Source organism: Panthera tigris, chromosome A1 (genome assembly GCF_018350195.1).
Source record: "Panthera tigris isolate Pti1 chromosome A1, P.tigris_Pti1_mat1.1, whole genome shotgun sequence".
Classification (NCBI taxonomy): domain Eukaryota; kingdom Metazoa; phylum Chordata; class Mammalia; order Carnivora; family Felidae; genus Panthera; species Panthera tigris.
Window position 1 is genome coordinate 214,180,583 of NC_056660.1, and position 25,916 is coordinate 214,206,498.

Consider the following 25,916-nt stretch of genomic DNA (forward strand, 5'->3'; position numbering starts at 1 on the left):
GAAGACTTACTGATAGCATGAACAGTTGATTAACACATATTTTATATGTTATATGTATTATAATGTATCCTTACCATAATGTAAGCTAAAGAAAATCTTAAGAAAAATATAATGAAGAGAAAATGCATTTACAGTACTACACTGTACTTATTAAAAAAAAAAATCCGTGTATAAGTGGACCTCCGCAGTTCAAACTCATGTTTGCAAGAATCAACTCTAATTCCCAGTGTTCCTGGGATTTTCTTGGCCTCTTCCTGTTCTTATGATGTAGTTAATAATAATTCTTGGGCTTACATTAAAAAGAATCCGTATTTTAGACTATAAGATAAATAGTCTAACTTTTCCCATGTCATTTAGCTAATAGATGGCAGAGTGGGTTTCAAGCTTACATCTAGCTTAAAACTCTGCTCATTGTTCTACAACCCAATAAATATGCATCTCAGCTCATTAATTTAACTTTCTATCCAAAAATTCTGTAATTACAAGATAAAAGGGTTAAGATATATTAATTTCAATGTCAATTTGTCTTTTAGACCTTGACCATTTCTATATACCATATTAGCCATATAAGTTAAACAGAAATTAACCTCAGTCACTTTTGTTTATTGATAATTTTTTTCCTAGAAGAATATCTCTCTGATAGTTAATTTTTATATGGATGATCTGTCAATGGATACTTGTTTTACAGTGAACTTTGAATTCAGTCTCAATTCTGTAGGACTAAATATGTGACTGCATGTTTCAGTTCAGATTTAATAGGAAATAATTTAAAAATATATTCAACACAATTTTATTGAGTATCTACTGTCAGGAAAAACTGATAGTCTGTTTTGGGGTGTTAATTATTCCTAGTTTGTTCTTAATAATCATTTTCAATTTTCCATATGTCTCTTCTCTAAGGTAAATGTTGGGGTGAGGCTTTATTTCTAACTGCGTACAAGTCACCCTTGTTTTGTTAGCTTATCTAATTTATAAGCATGAGCATAAGCCTGTAGTCTTATGTGTCAAAATATGATTTTTGAATATTATACCTCTTTTTAAATCATGAAAAGAACAAACAAATTCAAATTCCACCTATGGAAGTAGCTAGAACTTTTATAATAGTAAAGGATTGGACTGAAGTTAGTATCATACCTCTTAAACACATAATTAAAGTGTGATATCTTATCTGACACAATTAGCTTTCTGCATCTCAGTTTATCCTAATTAACTTGGTTGAGTTTGACAGGTATCAGCATCTCTTGTCTTTGTGCCCTTGTTATATTCTGGCACATTAAATTTAGTCTTAGAACATAAAAAAATATGCCACCACATCCCTGGTAAACTCAAGCCTCTCTGGAGCACTGAAATGACAGTCATAATTTCCTTCATTAAGAGGAAGAGATTTAGAGGATAAAAGTATGGAAATTTAACCAATTTTTCACTGAATATTTTTGCATGAAGTATCCAGTAACTTTCAAGAAAACGTTTTTCTGATGATTTCAATATGATGCTGATATAGCTTATGATTACTCAAGATAAAAGGGAGAAAAAATAGTGACAAAACCCATTTCTATGCATTTCTTCTGCATAAACGATGACTAAAATAGCTTGAGATTGAAAAATTATCTTAAATAATTTTACCATTTCTGTATCATCATGCTAAATAATTACAATTAATTAGTTTTTCAAAATTTAAATACGTTTTTATATACAATGAACAATATTTTTTGTCAGTGATATGGAAATTAACCAAAGAAACCATTACATAGAATCACCCCTAAAAGTTGAGCAGGCTCTGTTATTATTTGTCTCAAAAATTTCCACATATTTTAGTGAAAACGCTCATATAGCAGTGAATCTCAAGAAGAAAAACTGAAGAAACCAATTGAAGCTCTTTATCAAGTGTGTTTTCCAATATGGTACCCTATTTATATATTTTTTTCTTTCTTTAACTTTTTTGGTGCATATAATCACAATCCAACATTAGGGAAATATAATTATCACATCCTCACATCCTGGGGGGGGGAGGGGTTTGCAAAGTGCCAGATTCCCGAATTCCTAAAATAATCTTGAGAAGGTAGCTCGCCAATTATTTTTCAATGTTTATTTATTTATTTTTGAGATAGGGAGAGAAGGAGAGAGGGGCAGAGAGAGATAGAGGATCCAAAGCTGCCTCTGCTCTGACAACAGCAAGCCTGATGTGGGACTCGAACTCATGAACTGTGAGATCATGACCTGAGCTGAAGTCAGACGCTTAACCACCCAGGCACCCCAATAGCTTGCTAACTTTGTTGATGCTACTCTGTGGGTACTACACTCTTGGAATATCTGCTAAATAGATGAAAACATGAAATAGGATTGACTCCATCACTGATGAGATTAAAATGATACAACTTTCTAAAAATTAGAATTAGAGAGTAGACTTTGGTAATGTTTTCTGCTTATTAACTGATATTAGAAACATAGCTGCTGTGGATCAGGGTACTTTTTACTTGTTTTAATTTCTAGAGATTTTTGTTGACTTAACATTGAAGTTTGAAACTGATAATAATTTTGTTTGTAATTTGAGCCATACTATATGAGTAAAAGTATTCACTCCTTGATCCAAATGTTATGGTGCTTAAGAAAGGCATGTATTTATTTTAAATTTAATTCTTTTTAACTTGCTCATGGGAATTTAATTCAGAAAAATATTGGATTCTTAATAAATTTTCCTACATTAAAAGGAGAAAAAATATTGTTTTATGCAGATGTCCTGTTTAAGAAATGAGTAAGTTTAGATAGCTATTGAGATATCTAATAACCTAGATGTTCTGATGTACCCTACAACAAAATTTGTCAATTCATATAACCATAAAATATCTTGAATTGCTACTTTACTATAAGTAATAAGAGTATCTACTAATTTATACTGCATAGGGCTAGCTTTACTTTTCAGAACATAAGACAGTCATTTTTCTAGACATTAGTCTTTATGTTCAACTAAATAGCTCCATTTAAGCAATTAATTTGTTCTTGTTTCTTTTTATTTTAAAAAGAGTATTTTCCATGAACCTAGAAGAATGGAAAAAAAGTTCATTAAAATGGAAATTACAAATTCTGGCACAGAACATGGACCAACTGGGACTCTCATACCTTTCTGGTAGCACAGTCACTTTGGAAAACAGATTCTCAGTTTCTTAGCTACATTTATATTAACCACCTATACCATTCACAGTATCTACCTAAAGAGTTGAAAGCTATTTTCACACAAAAACCTGTGTATGAATGTTTATAGGTAGCTTTAATCCTAATAACCAAAACTGGAGGCATTACTTTATCTGGTAAATGGATAAACTGTGGCATAACCATATAATCTTACAGTGGAATACTACTGAAGAATGAAAATGAATGAATTGCTGACAGCTGACAATGTGCAGTAGCATGGATGAATCTCAAATGAAAAAAGCCTTATTCAAAAGCTACATTCTCCATAATTCCATTTGCATGACATTCTAGAAAAGACAAATGTATATAGATAGGAGAGTCATCAGTGGTGGCATGGGGATAGAAGGGAATGACTGCAAAATGGTAGCATGAGGGAATCTTTTTTGGGTAATGGGTCTTTTCTGTATCTTGATCATTGTGATAAATTTTTAAGTTTATTTATTTTGAGAGAGAGAGAAAGAGTGCAAGCTGAGCAGGGGCAGAGAGAGAGGGAGAGAGAGAGAATCCTGAGCAGACTCCATGCTGTCAGTGCAATGCCTGATGTGGAGCTCGAACTTACAAACTAAGTGATCATGACCTGAACGAAAATCAAGAGCTGGTGACCCAACTGACTGACCCACCCATGCACCCCAGATTATGGTGAGAATTTCATGGTTGCATGTAATTTCGAAACACAAAACTATATCAAAGAAAGTGAATTTTACTACATCAGATTATAGCTCAATAAAACCTAATTATATATATCATATATATATATATATGTTATCATATATATTTATCTTTAATCACATCTAATTTAATTATAAATTATCATCCTCTTTTAATTCCATATTATTTCCCTTATAGGAGAGGTTTCTATTGCTTTCATCAAGTTGCCAGATAAATAACTATTTTGTAAGAATTACCGGTAATTATTTTGGAACAAATGCCACTTAAACACTATGTCAATTACTATCAAAAGTTAACTTTTGAATGATTAACAGCAAAATGTTGGAAATAATGGTTTGTTTTATTACACTAATGAAATAAGCAAGTTTTCCCTATAGAACAAGAACAAGGAGAAATAACTTTCTTGTGTGGGAACAAGAATTTGCAATTTACTAACAATGCTAGTTACCATTGTAAAAGCTTGTTTTATTTTTAGATTATTATTTTAAAAATGAAGCATAAAGACATTTCCTAAAAGGAAGGCAAAAAAGTGGAAATTATTCTCACACTACTCAATGTCATTCATTTCATTAGACTTTGTTTTGTATTCATTAAAATAACTGACTTTTTCTAGGCTTGAGTATATTACATGTGGGGGCTTTGTCTCTTTTTTAAATAGTTTTGTTTGAAGTGATTTCATTTCTGTGAAAGAAGGACAAAGCAGAGATAATTACAGCAATATGCTCTACAAGCTCATGGGGTTTCAACTTTTCCATAGTTACTTCTTGAATTAGTTCTATTATAAAAATAAAACCCTTCACAGCTCATTGTCACTGCTGTTCTTGCCTTAAAATGAATCACTTCTCATCTTCTCTTCTTAATATTTGACAAGGCACAACTATTTTTTTAAAGCTTCTCACATCAAACTTTAAAATACTCTCTCAAAAAAAAAAAAAAAAAGGAAAAAAAAAACCTGTCTAGGCAGAAGAAAGGTAAGAAACTGGGCAAGGGAAAATGAATTATCAGCTTCACAAGAAAAGTTTTGATGATTAGTTAATTTATTTTTATGTGTCATACTGTCTTAATTATCTCAATAAATCTAAGCAGAGAAATTCCTAATGAATAACCTATTACCTTTTGAAAATTTATAAATTTTAAATTAATAAGTACATACTGGTTTTCAATATGGAGCATATCGAATACACGAAGTATGAAAAATGTTTCCAGAGTCCAAGTTTCAATAAGTAAAATACAATTATCATTTTATTACTAGATTATGGGCTAAGTATCACAACATATTTAAAGAAGACTTGATTATTTTGCCTCACTCATTATTAACTGTATCTTTTCTATCTTCCAAAACTTGAGATCTGTTTATAATTTAAAAAAAAAGCATAGTTAATAATTTCAGGTTATTTTCTCTTAAGGCCCAGGCAGATGAGAGGAGATAGAGGGATTATTAACTATTGGCTTATCTAATTTATCTTATGGATACAAGTTTATTAAGGCACACCATTTTCATACCTGGATCTTATTGACCAGCAAAATTTTAATTGTTGGTTCTTTTTTTAAATTTTTTTTTACATTTACTTATTCATTTTTGAGAGAGAGACAGAGCCACAAGTGGGGGATGGGCAGAGAGAGGAGACACAGAATCCGAAGCAGGCTCTAGGCTCTGAGCTGTCAGCAGAGCCTGACTCAGGGCTCGAACTCACAAACTGCAAGATCATGACCTGAGCCGAAGTCGGATGCTCAACCGATGAGCCACCCAGGTGCCCCAATTGTTGATTCTTGATTCATATTTGTCATCTATATTCTAAATCCTAGCAGTAGCTTAGTCCCCATTATGTAAAGAAACGATTAAAATTCCAAGAGAAAAGTTTCTATTCTGAGACTTAAATCAGCTTCATTTAGTTTGCAGTTCTAATCCAAAAGATCTTTTGATCAAAAGCAGAACTTTAGGAAATATTTAAAATTATACTGAAAAGAGACAGATCTTAGCACTGAGACCTGAATCCAGAATTCACTCAAAAATAACAGAAACTTCGACAAAGTATTTAATTTTTTAGACCCTCAGCTTTTGCAGGCCTAAAATAGAAAATTCACACCTATTAACACAGATCATGTTAAAAATTAAATGAGATATGGATTATAAAATGCCTAGTATATAGTGGTTGCTCCTCTCATGTTAATTCCTCAGCCAACTAATGTTAACGTTTATGTTAGACCATGACTTCTCTCTCAATGAGAAAGCATAATTGAGAAGAATCTACATTTATGCAATGATTTATCATTCTGGTGTTTCTCATGGCTTCTGCTTACTTAATATTGGGAACATCATTACCATTCATTGATTACTTTTATCAATGAATTTATGATCTTTTATCCCAGTACTTTATAATTATCAAATATGATATCAAAAAGATCTAATTGGTGGCAATGTTACACAATTAAAATGAATAATATCTTTCATGATCTTGTCCAATTCAATTATTTGAAATTTCTTTCCAGCAGCTATAATCAGTGCTCTTATCCAAATTATCTATGATCCCCTTGCCAACTAGGCCGTCTGGGTGGCTTAGTCCATTAAGCATCCTACCCTTGATTTTGGCTTGGGTCATGATCTCACAGTAGTGAGATCGAGCCCCCTTGGGCTTGTGATGGGCGTGGAGCCCATTTGGGATTCTTTCTCTCCCTCTCTCTCTGCCTGTCCCCCACATATGTGCATGCTTTCTCTCTGAAAATAAACATTAAAAAAAAGAATATCCAATTCACCTGTGATCCCCTTAATGGTTCTGTGTACCAAATGTCCAGGTGTTTAGACGTTCCAAGAGATAACTGTGCCTGGAGTTAGGCCCTCTCTCCACCAGCAATTGACGAGCGGAGGATTATGAAAATCCAGCTCCCTGCCCTTAATGGAGAACAAACTCTGCAGTGATTTTTATGGTCTTGATCCCTGTTTTATCAATGCAGCTAGCACTTCACTGGACTGGACTGGCTTCTTCCTGCTTGTTTATCCTGCTTTTCTTTTCTCCAGTTTCTTACCAGATTCTTCTTGGGCCTTCTTCTTAAAAATCTTAATAAGTCACTTCTGTAGGAATCCTTTCCTCAGATTCTGCTCCATGACATCATTAGCCATTATTCATGATGTTATAATACTGTGATCTAACACATGCTTAAAGAGAAATGTCCCCTCTACATTATAAACAATAACCAAACACTCTGATTGACATATTTTTCTGCAAAGATCTCAGTGATTCCACATCATCCACCAAAAACAAAAATGTGAGAACATTTATACAAAATGTTTATAAATGTGTGCTTAGTATAGATGATGTGATTTTACTTCACAAGGAGGTAACTTGTTAGCCACTGGCAAAGGCAACACACATTAGATCCACCTCAAAATTACACAATATACTCATTTAACCCGACTAAAAGTTCCTGGAGGACTTGCTTATATTTATTTACTTACTACTTTTACAAATGGATAGCTCCACCTTCTTTTTTATTTTTAATTTTTATATTACTCTTTTCACCTATGTAAATGTTCATTATATGCAGGGTAGACAAAAAGCACTAACATAAGGGCTGTGTATGTGGGTTCATTCATAAATATAAAATGAATATGAGTCCTCCAGTAAAAGAATTTCTTAATATAAAAACATAAAAATTATCCATACAAATTTTAAATTACTTTTTCTCCCTTTTTCATATTTTACAAATGGTGTCTGTATAATGGGACAAAAGACATAAACTACTAGATGTTCAAAACAAAACTCTGTTTCACTAAAATTGTGTAATTTTTCATCTTTCTATTTTACAGTACACAGTTCAAAAAAGAATAAATCAAAATACATCTGAACATATATTTGTGTATATTTCATATAGCACATTAGTAAACCTGTTGCTTAAAGCTCAGAATTCTATGGGTGTGTTATTTATTTTCTTCTATTTTACTAATAAATCCAATGTTTTATCAAGACCCTTTTTTAACTCATCCATCTTAAATTTTCATAGTAGAATATTGGAAAAAATATTTCTGTTTAATTTTTTTTTAATGTTTATTTATTTTTGAGACAGAGACAGAGTGTGAGCAGGGGAGGGGCAGAGAGAGAGGGAGACACAGAATGTGAAGCAGGCTCCAGTCTCTGAGCTGTCAGCACAGAGCCGGACGCAGGGCTTGAACCCACAAACTGTGAGATCATGACCTGAGCCGAAGTCAAACGCTTAACTGACTGAGCCACCCAGGAACCCCAAAATATTCCTGTTTAAATCACGTAAAATTTCACTTCCAACACCCATTTTAAGTATATGTAAGCAACATTTTAAAATACTTTTATTGTGAATTCTGGTATAGAATTGTAGGTTTGCATTCATTACTAAATCTTTTTTAGAAAGTAAGAAGCTAATGTTCTCTGTGATAAATTTATCCAGATTGTACAAGTGGCAAATCGTGGAAGGGGGTCTGGAACATAGGCAGAGTCATATGACTTCAAAGTTCATGCTTATTTCCACTCACGTTGCCTTCCTCATGAGAAAGAAAATAAAAGGATGTTAATGTTAATATGCAACTCCATTATAAAAGGGTAATTCTGGGGTGCCTGGTTTGCTCAGTCAAGTGGCTGACTCTTGATTTTGGCTCCTCATCAGCTCATGGTTCTTGAATTCGAGCCACACATCAGGCTCTGCACTCACAGTACAGAGTCTGCTTCAGATCTTCCTCTTCCCTTCCCCTGCTCTCTTCGCTCTAAAAAATAATTTTTTAAACTTTTTTTAAAATTTAAGGGTAATTAAAGTTTTAAATATAAGAAAATTGCAAGGGAATCTCACAGATAATTAGAATGAGGTAAATGAGGCCCTAGGTGGTCTAAGGGGAACATGGCATTAATATTGGCCTTAAAGGGTGAGTTGAATTCAGAAGTCAAGAAAGAATATGAATTTATCCAAACTTTCTGTCGGACCTATTTTAAAAGGTTTTACATAATTTCAAAATCTGCATACCCCTTTAATTATTATTTCTAATTCTAGATATATGTGCTAGATATACTCATATGCCCAAATATGTACTGAGTATTATCATTATGCCCCTAATATATAAAAATATAAAGTCTGAAATTATATAAATGTCCATCAAGAAAAGAATGGATAAAGTTGTAAGTACATAATGGAACAAATAAATTAGAGGTACAGTTTGAAATAGGAAGACATATATACTTGAGACATTATTAAAAAGGAACTTTCTGAACAATATGCATAGTTTGATTCCATGTATGTAAAACCCATTAAATCGATTTACCTGTTTATGTATAGATTACTAAAAATGTATTTTCAAACTCTGGGTGGATACACCAGAACTTGTGTTGCTAGCTTTAAAGGGGAGTAGGATTATCATGGGACAGTACAGGTTGGCATTGTGAGTATAACAACTAATGCATTTGTTTAGTTCTTATTCTCAATAATTTTTAGGGATCAAATTTTTGTTCATTACATGTATTCAAATATTATTTAAGTATTAAAATATTCTATATTGATCTAGAGGAATAGGCTCCTTGCCCAGGTTGCTTTCCTACTGTCATTCAGAAAGCAAAGAATTAACCCTTCCCAAACCATTAGCACAAAAGTATATGAAACAATAGTCAATCTTTATTACCTCTCTGCAACTGGCCTAGATACAGTCAGGAAACTTCAGGCAATTCTGGTGTTATAATAAGTTGTACGATAAGTTGTAAAGATACTGGAGACTAGTATCTTATCACCTCTCATTCTTATATGCTCTGATGGCTGGGAGAAGTAAGCATTTCTCAATCTCCATTTGCAAAATTGTACATTGTCTTTTGAATTTCCATTCCATTAAATATGCTCTTCATTATCTGATGTATTATCTAATTTTTCTCCTTTACCTCTCAACATATTTTTACTTTCCTTTCTGAAATCACTTTGACAGTATTCATTAAATATTTTGGGGTCTGTTTCATATCCTTCGGTCTCTTCCAAGTCTTGACAAAATCCAAAGTAAATTTTAAAATTTAAAAAAGATCTCCAGCAATTTCACTTCAAATTACTGGGCATTATCCAATACAGAAAAGTAAGAACAGGAAATGAATGGTAAATATTCTAAAGGAAGATATTATTTACAATGGTTTGTATAGGAAGTTTAAAAGAATCAAATAATTATAAATAAGTAAGATAATACAGTAAGGGGACCTCAGTGTGCAATGCTTCTGGGATATGACACCAAAATCACAGGCATCAAAAAAAATCAATTAAAAATATCAACAGAATAAAAAGGCAACCCTCAGAATAAAAGAAAATATTTAGAAATCATCTATCTGATAAGATATTGATGTCTAGAATATATAAAAAAACCTTCTACAACTCAAGAAAACAAACAATCCAATCAAAAATGGGCGGAGGGCCCGAACAGACATTTCTCCAAGGAAGATACACAAATGGTCAATAAGCACATGAAAACATTCTCAACATTCCACTGATAATTAGAGAAATGCAAATCAAAACCACAATAAGATACTGCTTCACATCCATTAGGATGACTATTACCACTTCATACCTATTAGGAAGGCTATTATAAAAAAGAAAAGAAAAACAGATTTGGAGAGAATGAAGAAATTGGAAACGTGTGTAATGCTGATAGGAATGTAAAATGGTGTAGTCACTGTTGAAAATGGTATGCTGATTCTTCAAACAAAACAAAACAAAAACAGAATTACTATATAATCATATGATCCAACAATTCCACTTCTGGGCCTATTCCCAAAAGAATTAAAATCAGAGACTTGAACAGATATTGGTGCACCCATGTTCATAGTAGTGATATTTATTATAGCCAAAATGAGGAAGCAACCCAAGTGTCCACTGAAGGATGAATAGATAAACAAAATGTATATAACAATGGAATATTATTCAACCTTAAGAAGGAAGAAAATCCTGATACATGGGACAAGGTGGATAAGGTTTAACATAATGCTAAGTGAAAAAATGAGCCTGTCACGGACAGGTATTGCATGATAGCACTTATGTGAGATTCCTAGGATAATCAAATTCATAGTCAGAAAGTAGAATTGTGGTTGTTAGGGTCAGTGGGAGGGAACAATGTGGAATTAGTGTTTAATGGATACAAAATTTCATTTGGGAAAGATGAAATTCTTAAAATGGATGATGGCGATGGTTGCATAATAATATGACTGTATTTAGTGTCACAAAAATGCACTACCAATGCGTTCCATTGGCTGGAGCATTTTATAAAGAATTTCTCCCATGTTCCTATTAGCATGGATGTACAAAATTCTCCATGCTGTTTTTGTAGTATCCAAAATTTCAAACAACGTAATTTTCTATCACTAGTTATATTTCCTACTGTAAATCTGGTACTAACTCACCTCTCTTAAAGTCACCTTTGTTTTGCTAAGGAGAAGTTTCTTGTTTTCTTTTCCTTTATGGTCTAGGATAGTTTTTGGTAACTGGAGTGATTCTGGAAGTATTTGGAAGGCAGAAGAAGGCAGGGTCCTTTATTCTCATGAGTTGGTTGTAACCAGATGCCTGGGGAAAATGAGACATTTACAACAATTTCTTGGTGAGTGCCTGAGAGCCACCTGTTGGGCTATTGCCACCTGAGATAATTAGTGGAAAGTTTCACAGAGCCTCTTGAACATAGGGGAAGTTCCACATCAGAGCCACAGGCTGGGATTTTCAGTGTCTCCTCCAAAACCTCCTACCACCCTGATTTCTCTGGCTTCCCATGACAACATGCTGTTACTCTAGATCTTTCTTTAAAACTCTGTATCTGGATTACAGAGTACTTCTGTTTCACTGACTGAATATAGATTGATGTAATTAGACAAGCAGTTAACTTATGGTATGCATAAGATACACTCCAGTACTTAAAAAATATGAAGTAGCCCAGTGAATTCTAATGAAGAAAAAAATAATAAAGTTGTAGGGAAACACCAACAGTACTGTCCCACTTAAGACTGTGTTTATAAAATCGTTAACAGGAGTTGTCTCCAGAGAGACTATTGGAGGGCTGGGTGGGATGAATGAAGATGAACATTCACATTATTCTCTTTAAACTTCTGGTTCCCATTTGCATCTTTTGATAAAAACCTTAATGATACTCTTGAAATTAGAAATAACAACAAAAAGAACAACCAGAAAGGCTAAAAAATGCCTGACCCTTGGTAATCCCCAATGATTTTTGTCTCCTACATAGTAACTTCTGATAGTTATGTCGAAGACTACAACTTGTATTTTTATCATTGCTTATATATTATAAATATTATATACACACACACCTCCTGCAGAAAATGTATACCTCACAAAAGCATTCTCCTAACATACAATCCTAACTTTACATTTTGTCATGAACACTAAACCACATTTCAATATCACAGAGACCTATTAGCAATTTCTTCAATTTTTCTTCAATCATTAGACTCCTTGTTCAGTTGTTTCTTTTTATTTATTTCAACTTTACCGAGAAGACCCTAACTCTCTAAGATACTTATATTTCTTTGCCATTCTCCTATGAAAATTCAAGCCCCATATCACTATTTCAATCCGATTCCTCCACTTCTAGATAAGGAAAAATGCATTCTGTTGAAGAATATGATACAACTTTTAGACTTGTTATTTGAAGATAATAAACTACAACCATAGATGTTTTCTCAATGTTCAGTCACTATTTTAATTCCATAGTCCTCTCTTTTTTAAATTTCTGTCCAATAGGATTCCAAATTTATTTTCTCAAGATTTAGCATGAGACTCTTATTTCATAAATGTCTGTCCACCAAATAAATTTCTCGTGTTTTCACCTTTTTTGCCAAAAATATGTTTATATAAATTCAGAATTGTTGTCCTAACATATCAGAGGGTCATTATTTCCTGCTGCACCGGTATGACTTCTCCATTCGACTTGGTTTTCCTCAGTACTTGCTCTACAGCTTGTATATATGGAAAAAAGACACACACACATATGTATATATACATATATACACACATATGTATATATACATATATATGTATGTATATATACATATATACATATATATGTATGTATATATGTGTGTGTATGTATGTATATATGTATGTATGTGTGTGTGTGTGTGTGTGTGTGTAGTGATTTCGTAATGGAATTGGTGATTTTCCATAAGCACATTCTGACTGCTCTCATTATAAAAGTTTGACTTTAGGCAATCTTTTAAATCTCTAATGGATCCATTGCCCTTGGCCAAAACCTCTTAAAGGATACTAATTGTTTTCTCTATTTCCTTCTTGCTAAGAGTTAGCATTGTTATTAAATCTAAGAATAATAATAATGGTAATAAGTAATATTTACTGAGTACTTACTATATTCTAGGAATCTTTTAAATACATTAAATTTTTAAAATTTTCATATGTTTTCAACAACCCTAACAGGTAAGTACTATTATAATTCAAATGTTAAGATTTGTAAACTGAACTATAGAGAATTTGGATAACTTGCCTGAGGTCACACAGTCAATAAGTGATTAAACAGTATTTTAAGCCAAAGTGGCCAACTCCAAAAACTAGCACCTTAATCATTATGTTCTGCATTTCAACTGTACACATTAGTGAAATAATTTGCTCCTTTAAATAGGGAGAAGATTGTGTTTGGTTGATGATTCACAGGAATGGGTGGTACTCTATTTTTATGATGTGTATTATCTAAACTGTGCATATATGTAAGCATTTTTTACATATGATAAAATTTTTAAAAATAACCTTACCACAGTGGTCAACTTTGGGATCATTGCCAAGATTGTAACTGATTGCTTTTGCCTTCAGTTTATATCTTGTCTGAACAGGAACTTATTAAAATTTTCCACAAGGCTTATGAAAGGGTTATGAAGCTCTTGCTTTATTTTTCTAGGAGTAATGTCACTTCCAGAACTTTTACATTTTACAATTAGTGTAATTTATACATTTTGCATCTTTCTGGAATCATGTCTCAGTGGACATCATTAGGATAAACATTGGCCCTCAGAAAAATACCACATTCCAAAGAAGTTTCTAGGTAAGGAACATTCGAACACAATTAGTATCTAGGCATTGCCCATATTACCTCTTGCCCTTTACCTAAAGATGGAAAGCTTTATCATCTGAAGGTAGTAGGACTCTTCCACAGACTAAACGGGGTAGTGCACTAGGCATTTAGCGTCTATTGACAAACACACTTAACAGATAATGAGTGACTTTCAGCAAATGGTCAGGTACAGAGAAAGATAATTATGGATCAATGTTGAAATCCAATTAGAATTTCATTTTGTCTCATTTGGCTAAACAGATACAACTTATCTATGGAGACACATAAATTAACCACAAGTAAAGAGGATTCCTCATCAGGGGGATTTTAAGCTTTGGTTTTCTGATAATACACCTGTGAACCATCTTGTAAAGAGGGTGCTGTAACCTTAGCACGATCTGCTTAAGAAAAAATAGCAATAATGTTCTATCTGTTCCATAGTGTAGGGGAAATGGTTGTATGCTAGTACCAGATGCCTTAAGCAGTATTTGGACATTTTCTTCAAGTTCTACCAGGAGAATGTTATTCAAAGGAGAAGTACCACTTTGATTCACCAGAAAAGAGTGGACTGAGCTCTCTGTTTGAAATTACAGCCTTACAAACACTTTCCATATTTCTCTGCTGTGATTCACTCTTTCTTGGTGTTACTGTAAGTTTCAAAACTCATTATGTAGTTTTGGGTTTTGCTGTTCTAACATCAGTATCCAGAAGTCAATACAGAGTTTCTCAGTCTGGAATTCTGTTCTTTTAAATATTCGTATAATCAACAGTTTTTTGTCATATGCTTTCGGCCTAGTGATTATGTCCTTAAAAGGGCCTTCTTTTATCCACATTTCTGAATTTTGTTTCTTCATTAGAATTTAAGTTCCATGAGAACAGGAAATTTTTCATCTTCCTATAATACCTTGACCAATATGTAATACATATGATTCAGTGACTGTCTACTATAATGTTTGGCATAAAATATGTGTTCAACATTGATTTGGTGAATGTATGAGTCAACTATACTACATTTCTTAAAGCATGGAGTTGAAATCTGAATTTCACCAAAAGTTCATAAACTAGTGAAAATATATTGATCAATTTGCCTTTTTCAACAAATATTGATTAAGTAAATAAAACGTTACAAATAGTATTTCCTGAAAAGATTGAGAAAGTACTCTGGCAACCACATGTGATAATGCTGGATGCCAGAATTCTAAAAATAACCAAAAAAATATTGTACAAGTTTTCATCCAAAGTCCTCAAATATTTCGGTTAAGGAGGGCTTTTCTTTCTAATTTTGTGCCTTAAAATATACATTACTAACACCACATTAAAAATTCAAGTCTAAATCTTTATAGCCCAAAATACAAAATCTTTTAACACATTAATGTGTATGGAAAAAAAAGACCAATTTTTCTGTTGTTAATGGAAGTATTATTGAAATAAAAGTGCGGATTTCAATTTTTTTGATTTTCAATTTAAAACATAATCCACTGGATTATTTGTTTTTAGGGTATGGATTTGGTGAGTTCTTTATAGATTTTGGATACTAGCCCTTAGTCTGATATGTCATTTGCAAATATCTTTTCCCATTCCATTGGTTGCCTTTTAGTTTTGTTGATTGTTTCCGTTGCAGTGCAGAAACTTTTTATTTTCATGAGGTCCCAACACTCAGATACCACCTCACGCCAGTCAGAGTCGCCAAAATGAACAAATCAGGAGACTATAGATGCTGGAGAGGATGTGGAGAAACGGGAACCCTCTTGCACTGTTGGGAATGCAAAATGGTGCAGCCACTCTGGAAAACAGTGTGGAGGTTCCTCAAAAAATTAAAAATAGATCTACCCTATGACCCAGCAATAGCACTGCTAGGAATTTACCCAAGGGATACAGGAGTGCTGATGCATAGGGGCACTTGTACCCCAATGTTTATAGCAGCACTTTCAACAATAGCCAAATTATGGAAGGAGCCTAAATGTCCATCAACTGATGAATGGATAAAGAAATTGTGGTTTATATACACAATGGAGTACTATGTGGCAATGAGAAAGAATGAAATATGGCCTTTTGTAGCAACGTGGATGGGACTGGATACCATCCATATGTTTTCACTCTTATGTGGATCCTGAGAAACTTAACAGAAGACCATGGGGGAGCGGAAGGAAAAAAAAAGTTAGGGAGAGAGCCAAGCCATAAGAGACTCTTAAAAACTGAAAACAAACTGAGGGTTGATGGGGGGTGGGAGGGAGGGAAGGGTGGGTGATGGGTATTGAGGAGGGCACCTGTTGGGATGAGCCCTGGGTGTTGTATGGAAACCAATTTGACAATAAATTTCATATTAAAAAAATAAAATACTACATAAAAGACATAATCCATTTACCATGCACAATTATGTAAAAGTAATATGCTTATACTTTCATTTAAAGAAATAAAAACAGTGATTATTATTTGACAATTTGATTTCCTTACACCCAGCATATTTTTATTACCTGTTTGGCAAATGCCCATAGGAATTTAGGTTCTGAGCCCAGAAGTTAAAACCCTTCTAAGAAGGGAATTATTTCCTGTCTATGTTTTGTAAGATACCTTGATTCCTCACGGAGTCAGTAAATAAATCATTATCTAACTGTGCAGAAAAGTGTTTATTGGTCTTCAGCTTAACAGAATATAATAAAAACCAAAATAAAACCAACCACAATATATTCCTTTTGGCTATTCCTTCAGTTTCATACATAGCACCTTTGACATGATGATAATAGTAAGGACTTGATTGAATTCTAAGGCTGGGATTTGTCTTTTTTAAATTCTTACATTGCTTTAATTATTTTACATCAGAAATAATAAAACATGTGACTCTATTATTCCAATAACTTCAATAATTCCTGCCAAAAGATCTACCAAAATGTAAGTAGGCACACAATCTGTATATGATGAAGCACAATTTGCTCATCTGAATGATCTTTTTGCTAAAAGAAAGACCTACCCCTTGATTTTCAATAGATCTTGCTCACCTTGACAACCCCTGGGATTCCTTCCCAATTTCAGGAGCACACACGAGCAGAAATTTTCTGTAGTTACTATTACTTTCTCCATCAACCATTGATGAATATTTTTAATCCTACCCAGTTTGTGTAAATCAGGGGTATGTTGTATCTGGCAGAGATAGGGGCCTTTGTTCAAGGGTGATTAGGAAGTTAACCAGCTTTCAGAATTCATTGAATGAATCTTGGTCATCTCCATGTGACCTATGCTGAAATCATTAGTTATAATCACAGAAGATTTTCAGTCCATAGAATTTGGCATCCCCATTGTTCCACACCCCCCCTTTTTAAAACACTGCATGTCTCTGCTGTCATACAGGGACCCCCTTTTTATCTCTAATGGAGCCTCTGATTCTACCTCCACTTAATCAGCCACCATCCTGCTCTGAAATGCACTTCTACTTTCATTGTGTTTCATTACACCTGTTACTATGCCATACCCATCACTTCCTAGACCAGTGGCTATTGCCATTGACAGAAATCAAGACCTAATTCACTATGTATCTCAAGTTGAGTGTCCAACAAATTGGTAGATGATCCTGCTATAGTAGGACAGATTTTAAGACATTACAGATGTTTTTGAACTCCAGGGTAAGAAATTATGCTCTTTTTGATAGGAAATGAAAAGTTATTGTGAAACATTGAAGAGGGCAGTAAAAATGATTAAAGGTGCTCTTGAGGAAACATGTTGAATTGTATGTAAAGGTAAAATGGAAGCAGGAATTTTTTTTTTATGTTCCAGTTAAGGGTACAGTGTTTAACAACCCTAAAAAGTTAGTGACTGGTAAAGAGAACTTTACCACTTTATATCCCTTTGTGGAATGTTTCAAAGAAACAAATTCACATGAACATTTCAACAGATTTTTTTTAATTTTTATGTTGGTGTGGTAAGAAACTCTTAATGTCAGATCTAACCTTTTAATAAAATTGCAAGTGTACAATACAGTATTGTTGCCTGTAGGTGCTATGTTGGACAGCAGATCTGTTCACAGATGGCAGGATCTTATATGTAGAAAATCCTAAAGATTCCCCAAATAAACCAACAAACAAAAACTTAAGAAAAGAACTCCATACTAGTTATAGGTCTGTTCAGGATTTCTATTTCTTCATGATTAAATCTTGGTAGGTTATATATTTCTAGGAATTCTTTTGTTCTGGGTTATTCAGTTTGTTGGCATAGAATTGTTTATAATAGCTCGTAGGATCCTTTTTAATTTTGTATCATTAGTTGTAATGTCTCCTCTTTCATTTCTGATTTCGAGTCTTCTCTCTTTATTCACCTATTTAGCTAGCCTAGCTAAAATCTTAAAAACTCTATCATTTTAAGAAATCACCCTTAGTTTCACTGATTTTTTTTCTGTTGTTTTTCTATTCTCTATTTCATTTAATTCTCTAGTCTTTATTATCTCCTTCCTTCTGCTAACTTTGGGCTTAATTTGTTTCTTTTCTCATTCTTAAAGTGTAAACTTAGTTATTTGTATCTTTTTTTTCTTTTTAAGTGTTCACTGCTATAAACTTCCCTTTTCTTAGTGCTTTCCTTGTATCTCATAAATAGTGATATTTTATATTTTCATTTTTATTTCTCTTAAGACACCCCCTATTTTTATTTCTTTGTTGGGTGTTCAAAAGTATGTTTAATTTCCACATACTTGTGAATTTGTCTTTTTTTCTGATATTGGTTTCATGCCACTGTATTCAGAAAAGATATTTGGTATGATTTCAGTCTTCTTAAATTTGATAAGACTTGTGACCTGCAGTTTGATCTATCCTTAAGAAAGATTTATGTGCACTTAAGAAATTGTGTATTCTGCTGATCAGTGCAGTGTTCTGTATATGGCTATTATATCCATTTTGTCTATAACATTGTCAATCAAGTCCACTCTTTGGTGATTTTCATATGGCTGATTTTTGTCCAGTATTGAAAGTGAGGTATGGAAGTCTTATAGTATTATTGTATTACTATTTTTCTGTTTGATATTTTAATATTTGACTTGGATTTTGTCTATCTATTTTGTCTGATATAAATATAGACAACAATTCTCTTTGGGGAGTCATTTGCATGGAATCCCTTCATTTCCCATCCCTTCACTTTCAACCTATGTGTGTCTTTGAATCTAAAGTAGTTTCTTGTGGGCAGCATGTAGCAATATTGTTTTTTATCCATTCATCCACTCTATGTCTTCTGATTGGTGAATTTATCAGTTTACATTTAATGTAATTATTGATAGGGAAGGATTTCATCTTGTTTTCTGTTTGTTTTATAGTTATTTTGTCCTTCTTGATTCCTTTGTGTTTTATTGATTTTCTGTATTGTTATATTTTGATTCCTTTTTTTCTTTTTTGTAATATCTATTAGGTGTGTGTGTGAGAAAGAGAGAGAGAGAGAGAGGGAGAGAGAGAGAGAGAGAGAGAGAGAGAGAGAGAGATTGATTGATTACCATAGGGCTTACATAAAATAACTAGCAGTTATAAAAGTCCATTTTAAGCTGGTAACAACTTAATCTCAATCACATACAAACTCTATGCTTTTACTTTTCCTCCCCTGAACTTTGTTATTCATGTCATAACTTACATTTAATTTCATTGTGTATCTATTAACATATTTTAGTTACAGTTATTTTTGATACTTTTGTCTTTTAACTTTTATACCACAATTCAAAAGGATTTACCCACCACTATTACAATAATACAGGATTCTGTTGCTGTCTATATATTTACCTTTACTGATAGGTTTTAGAATTTCTTAATCTATTTTGCTATCTTTTCAACTTGAAGAACTTTTAGCATTTATTCTAAGTCAGGTCTAGTGGGAATAACTTTCTCAGCTTTTATTTGTCTGAGAATGTCTTCATCTCTTCTTCAGTTGTGAAGGACAGTTCTGATATGTATAGAATTCTTGGTTGGCACTTGGTTTTTTTCCTTTCAGTACTTTGAATACATCATCTCACTCTCTTTGGTGTATAAGTTTTTGGTGAGAAATCTGATTCTAATTTTATGGAGATTCCCTTGTATTTGACAAGTTGCTTTCATTTGCTACGTTCAAAATGACTTCTTTCTTTTTGTCTTTTGACAATTTGATTACAATTTGTCTTTGTGTGGGTTTCTTTGGATTTATTTATTAGAATATTATGGACTTTGTGGATCTGGATGTCCATAACTTTCACAGATTTGGTAAGTTTTAAGCCATCATTTTTTTGAATAAGTTTTCCAGTCCTTTCTCTTTCTCTCTGTCCTCCCCGAATTAATTTGATCGTGTGCTATAAATGCCTCAGGCCTTTTTCCTTTTTTTCTTTCCTTTTTTTCTCCTCTGACCGAATAATTTCCAATGACTTGTCTTTAAGTTTACTGATCCTTTCTTCTGCTTGACCTAGTCTGGTATTGAATTCCATTAGTGAATTTTTCAGTCCAGTTATTATGTTCTTCAGCTCCATGATTTCTGTTTGGTACTTTTTTATATCTTTTTTTTTTTATCTCACTTTATTTATGCATTGTTCTCATGATCTTAGTAAGCCTATGTGTGACAGTTAATATGAATCCTCTTTTAGGTAAATTCTACATCTCTGTTTTCTTAGAGCCTATTTCTGAAGATTTATCTTATTGAATTATTTGTAAAATATTTCCCTGTTTCTTTGTTTTCTTGACTCTGTATTGATATCTATGTATTAGACAAAAGAACCACCTCTCCTAGTGCTGATAGATAAGCCGTGTACTATAAAAGAGCTTCTCTATTAAGTCTTCCCAGATATCATCGAGTCTTTATGCTGGTCCAAACTACTTTGTTTTTAGAGGTCCCCAAGAATTTAGGGTGTGTTGGGTCCCATCACTATTCTGAGACAACAGAGACTGAAGCTAATTCCTCAGGAAGTCTCCAGATAAGTTGGGTTGTTGGATGTTCAGTGCACCTCTCCCTCCCTTGGGAGAAACTGGGACCTGGAGTTTTTAGCTACTAGCTCTGTGCTGGGTCAGAGACAGTGGCCTTGGTGAGATCCATTCAAATTGCCATCTCTGTTTTTACAGACCCCAGGCCATTATCATATTCCATATTATCTTAGCATTCTCAGATAGGCTAGATGGAAGCCAATTCTGTGGGTAACACATGGAAAAGTTGAAGCACTGGACCCGTGAACGCATGGTGTACCTCTTTTCTTCCCTAAGGAGAAGCTGGGATCTTTCGTTCGTTCATTTGTTCATTCATTCATTCATTTCTGATTGTGTGGCACTGTGTTGGGGGTAGAAATTATGACAAAAGGGTATTTTGAATTTCTGTATTGGTTTGGTTGTGTCCAGGACCACTCATCCAGGATATAGTGGCCTCTTAACTAGTTTCTGGATTTCTCACAAAGGTATTATGTTTATGAATTATTATTGCATAAGTGTGCTTTTGGGGGAAGGTGGGGGTGAGTGCTTCCTATTCCATCATATTGTTGTAAGTATACTAAGTACAGTTTTAAAAGGTCAGTTTCTTTTTGTATATCTTTACATAATATTCCCCAAAGTACTGCATACAAAAGTGAAAAACAAAACTGTGCAGTATGTTTGTTTTGGTTTCTTGTGTGTATGTATGTATCAGTAAAATCTATATTAGAGTTAATATAGCTTAATAAAGCTCTAAGCTGTCAGCACAGAGCCCAACACGGGACTTGAACCCACGGACCATGAAATCCTGACCTGAGCTGAAGTCAGATGCTCAATCGACGGAGCCACCTAGGAGCCCCAAAGAAAACGTGACTTTTAAGAAAAAGCTGAATGTGGTAAGGGAAAACCCATTCCAGGCAGAGGAGTCACCAGTAGAAAAGCCTGAAGGTGGGAGACTCCCTGATATTTGGAGACCATCCAGGAAGTCTGCCTGTCTGGCATGGAGTGAACAAGGGAGAACATGATAGCAGACGGGGTCAGAGGTGGAAGCAGTGAGTGACCTGGTAGTCTCGGAGTGCCTTTGAGCAGAGGGTTAACACAAACTTATATCTGCATTTTAGAAGGGTAATCTTGGGTACTATGTGGAGAAGATTCTGTAGGGAGGCAAAAATGGTAGCAGAGAGATCCATGAAGCAGCTGTTGCAATAATTGAGAAAAAAAGATGATGTGGTAGTTTAGAGAATATACAAATGTTGTCCAGTCACACAGTAAGTGAGTTACCTCAAATCCACACTTTTCTCTGTGTGTGTGGTCCAGCAATGCTGTAACTTAGTTAGCCTTGGGAATGTGTGCAAGTTTCTTTCTTGGCATGATAAGGAATACCAGAGTTTGTTTTCTGAAGTATAGGATAAAAGGATTGGCTTTTGTTTTGACAAACTTCTGACACCAGTAAATGTCATAGTTGTATCATTAGTTTTAAATATTTCCCTTTATTGGTCTGGATACCTCTATATAGAGGAAGAAGAATAAGCATTTCTATAATAGTGACATAAATTAAGCAAGAAATAAAATAATGTCTTGCTACTGAGAGAAAGAAATCAACACGTTTTCCAATGATTTTTTTTTTTTTAATTTAGCGTGTGATAACACTTTGTTCACAAAGGACATACTGTTGTGAATCCTTCTTATTGTTCTGCAGAGCATGGACATATAGCAGTACTATATTTAATTTTTCAGAAAGTAGATGACATTTCTGCCCTTCAGATCGTTCAAATCTTCTCCTTAATCAATAAACTTGAAGTGAGTATCTAGAACATTCTTAAGAGAATTAGAGAGATGTTATAGATACCAGGGAAACATTGAAATATATATCTTAATAAAGTAGAGTAAAACTAGATAAACATAATAACCTATATTCATGAATGATTTGTTTCTAGAAAAATAATAAAAATGTTGCATGGATTAAAAATCTTCCTACATACATTTATTTGTGTTTCCATTTTCCTTAAAAATGCTGAATAAAACATTTTTCAACTAACTTTATATTTAATTAGACTTATTAGGATTATATTTCATAAAATACCAGTAATTAGGTGTTTCCTTTGAAAGCATAGATGTCAAATGAAACAGGAAAAAATGCCTGCATGTTTGCTTGATTCAGATGATGTTCAAGCCTCATATTTCCTGGCTTTGGATAGCAAAGTGGGAGCTTTCTATGCTTCTGGCCATCTATGTACCCAACATAGAGTACAGGAGATGATGGGATACATTTTCCAGTGTTCAAAAGAAAGCGTGGTTTATAAATGTATCAAGGACAAGGACACACACACACACACACACACACACACACACCATCCTATAAAACACTTGGAGAACATCAATAAATATGGTATTATTTCAGTTCTTAAAATTTAGCTACTGTGATTAGATAGGAATTCCTCTTCACCTGCATTGTTAGGAATTTCAGATTAGCAATGAAAGAATTAGCTTTGGTTTGACAGACTTCTTTGATTTCAGTCACAGAGGAATTTGAAAAATATTTAATATCAATTAAATAAATAGTGATACATAGTATCTTATTTTTCAATAGTTGCATCTTTTATAAAATTTTAATGAAAATTTTAAAACCTGTATTTCGGTTTCTTCTAAGAGCTTCAAGAATCTCATGCTCTTGTCACCCACTCACCCACACACACGCACATTTTTTTCAACCTCTATCCTCTCCTATTACTGTGTGGACTCACCCTTCCTGTCATGGACAAATTAATTAGAAGAGTAATCAGCATTCTGCCATCACTTTCTCATTATCCATAACTACTCAACTTACTGCAATTTGCCTTTATCTTATCAAGACTCTATTGGACTTTGCTGGGATTCTCCTAACTTCAAAGTCAATGCTACTTTAGCCTTGATTTTTCTTAATTTCGTGGCAGCATTTCTCTCCACTGGATATTACCCGCTTCTTAAATAGCCTTTCTAATCAATTTCCTGAAAAACATGTTCCTTGTCTCCTACTATTCTTGCAGTTCATTCTAAGTCTCAATTCCTTTTATTATTTTATGCTATACACTGTTCCTCATATACCCATCCTTCAAATGTTCTCTAGATCTCCATAAAGAATCTTCTCTACGAGGGCATTCCATGAAACCATACCCGTTTGCATTTTTTCACGTTACCAAACTCAGGGAAATCTAAATGTAAATAAACCACCTGAAGTCTGGTTCTCTAACATGACAACCAATATGTTGCACCCTCTGCTTAATAAGAGCTTGCAATTTATCCCTAATTACTTCAAACACAGTTTTTCTAATAAATATATCTCTCTATAACAAATAATCTTCCTGTCAGTAATAATATCTATTAGAATGACTAGAACCTCCCTCAACAACTGTTCCAACTAAACAAACCAAAACTTGTTCTTCTCATTGACCCTATGTGGTCAAGTCACAAAGTTCTGCAGGTGTTCAATAGGTGCTAACTGTTCACACTTCACTCCTTCTATCCCTCTTTCACTGTTTTCTCCAATCTCTCATTCTTTCTCTAAAAGAAATTCTTTCTGTTACTTACTGGGATCACTGTTTTGAATCTAGATTCTCACTCATTATTTTCAGTAACTGGAATGATATGTTGGTTTTAAAAAGAGATAGATGGAGAAATTGGAAAAGAGAAGAAGCAATGGGAGGGAGGAATGGGGAGAGAGAACTTGTTCTGCTATAACACATTTTGTTTCTGAGATCTTGGGTTACCAACAATCAGTAAATGAGGAAGTTTTACATTTTGCAGAAAACAGGCTAGGGAGTTTCTAACTAGCAAAACTCCCTTCCCCCAAAAGAATTTGAATCACAGAAATTCTTCATATTTATATAACTACATTGAGAAGATCTCCAATTTATAGCAGCAAATGTATACCCTAGAGAGGCCCTTATTTTTCTGAAATGAATATATTAATAGGATCCTTAGGATATGTTCCTGAGGGTCGTAAGGCCCGCAAAGGGCATGCATTAGAAAATGTTTGTGGTTCTACTAATCACCAGGCTTCTGTTTGCTAAGCTAAGCATGTCAGCTGAGATTGAAAACTGAATTGTTTAGGAAAATAGGGGAAAAAAAATTTTAGCAGCTCTTTAAGTAAAGAATGAAGGGAAAAATAAATCATGTATCAGAGACAAGAAACTTGGCTGGTAGAACAGAGCTTCTAAATTGGAAATGTCATGGCATTTTTCCTGATATAAGTACAATATGAGTCTTTTCCCCACTCACCATTCTTCCTCTCCTGCAAACAAATAGCTGTTGGCATAATACACACACATTGGTCTCTACTTATTTGATCTTATGATATCAGGTTTATGTGTTCATAACATATAGGAGAAGAAGAGAAATACCTGTGCCCTATGAGTGCATTCAATTGGCAACATAAAATCAAGCCTTCTCTATTCTCAATCTATACTTTGTGAACTTCTATTTCAATGACTCTCATCTGATATGTGTATTTGTCTGACTCTTCCCGTCTATTTTAAGACTTTTAGAGCACAGAAGACATACCTTCATGCTGTATTATTTATTCTATTCTCTCCACAACCTCCCAACCTGTTCCATGGCTCTGGCATCTAAAATAATGCTTTAAATATAGCACAACAGTGATTAAAAAATAACTTTAAAAGGTGACGAAATAACACGTCATGACTTGTGAATTCAGTCCCTTCTACTTATTATGTTACCATACCCAGTCTGCACAGAGTAAGCCAGAAAATAAAACAGAAGTTTCCAAACTCTTAGACTTATCTGTGGTTAAAATCAATCTCCAGAACAGAGAGGCCTTAAATAAACCTTTTATCTGTTATAGAATGAAGCAGCTTGCAATCAAATGCTGCCTGAGTAGTTTTTGAGGAACTCTTGCAAAGTTTGACGTGTACAAATAAACTTTTCTGGAAGCGTGTTAAGCCTTAGCAACAAGTATCTCTATATTCCCTTTCTTTTGAACATGACTGTTTAAAAATGGATTAGCTCTGTTACCTGCAGCATTACTATATCGTTGCTTTTAGAAATAGATCATTATTTGCCTGTAAAACACTTGAAAATGTTACATAGGAGTTTGTTTTCTGCAGTTCTTACTACCACTGATAGCTACAAACATTGCA

General features: G+C 33.7%; 1 long non-coding RNA gene across 2 annotated transcripts in view; it reads right to left on the bottom strand.

The window, feature by feature from the left end:
• Window positions 1-6,918, bottom strand: part of LOC122231857 — a 30,612-nt gene extending 23,694 nt beyond the window's left edge. For both annotated transcript variants that reach the window (XR_006209125.1, XR_006209124.1), the window contains exon 1: window positions 6,613-6,918. This is a non-coding gene — a long non-coding RNA (uncharacterized LOC122231857). The remainder of the gene's footprint in view (window positions 1-6,612) is intronic.
• Window positions 6,919-25,916: the final 18,998 nt, after the last annotated feature.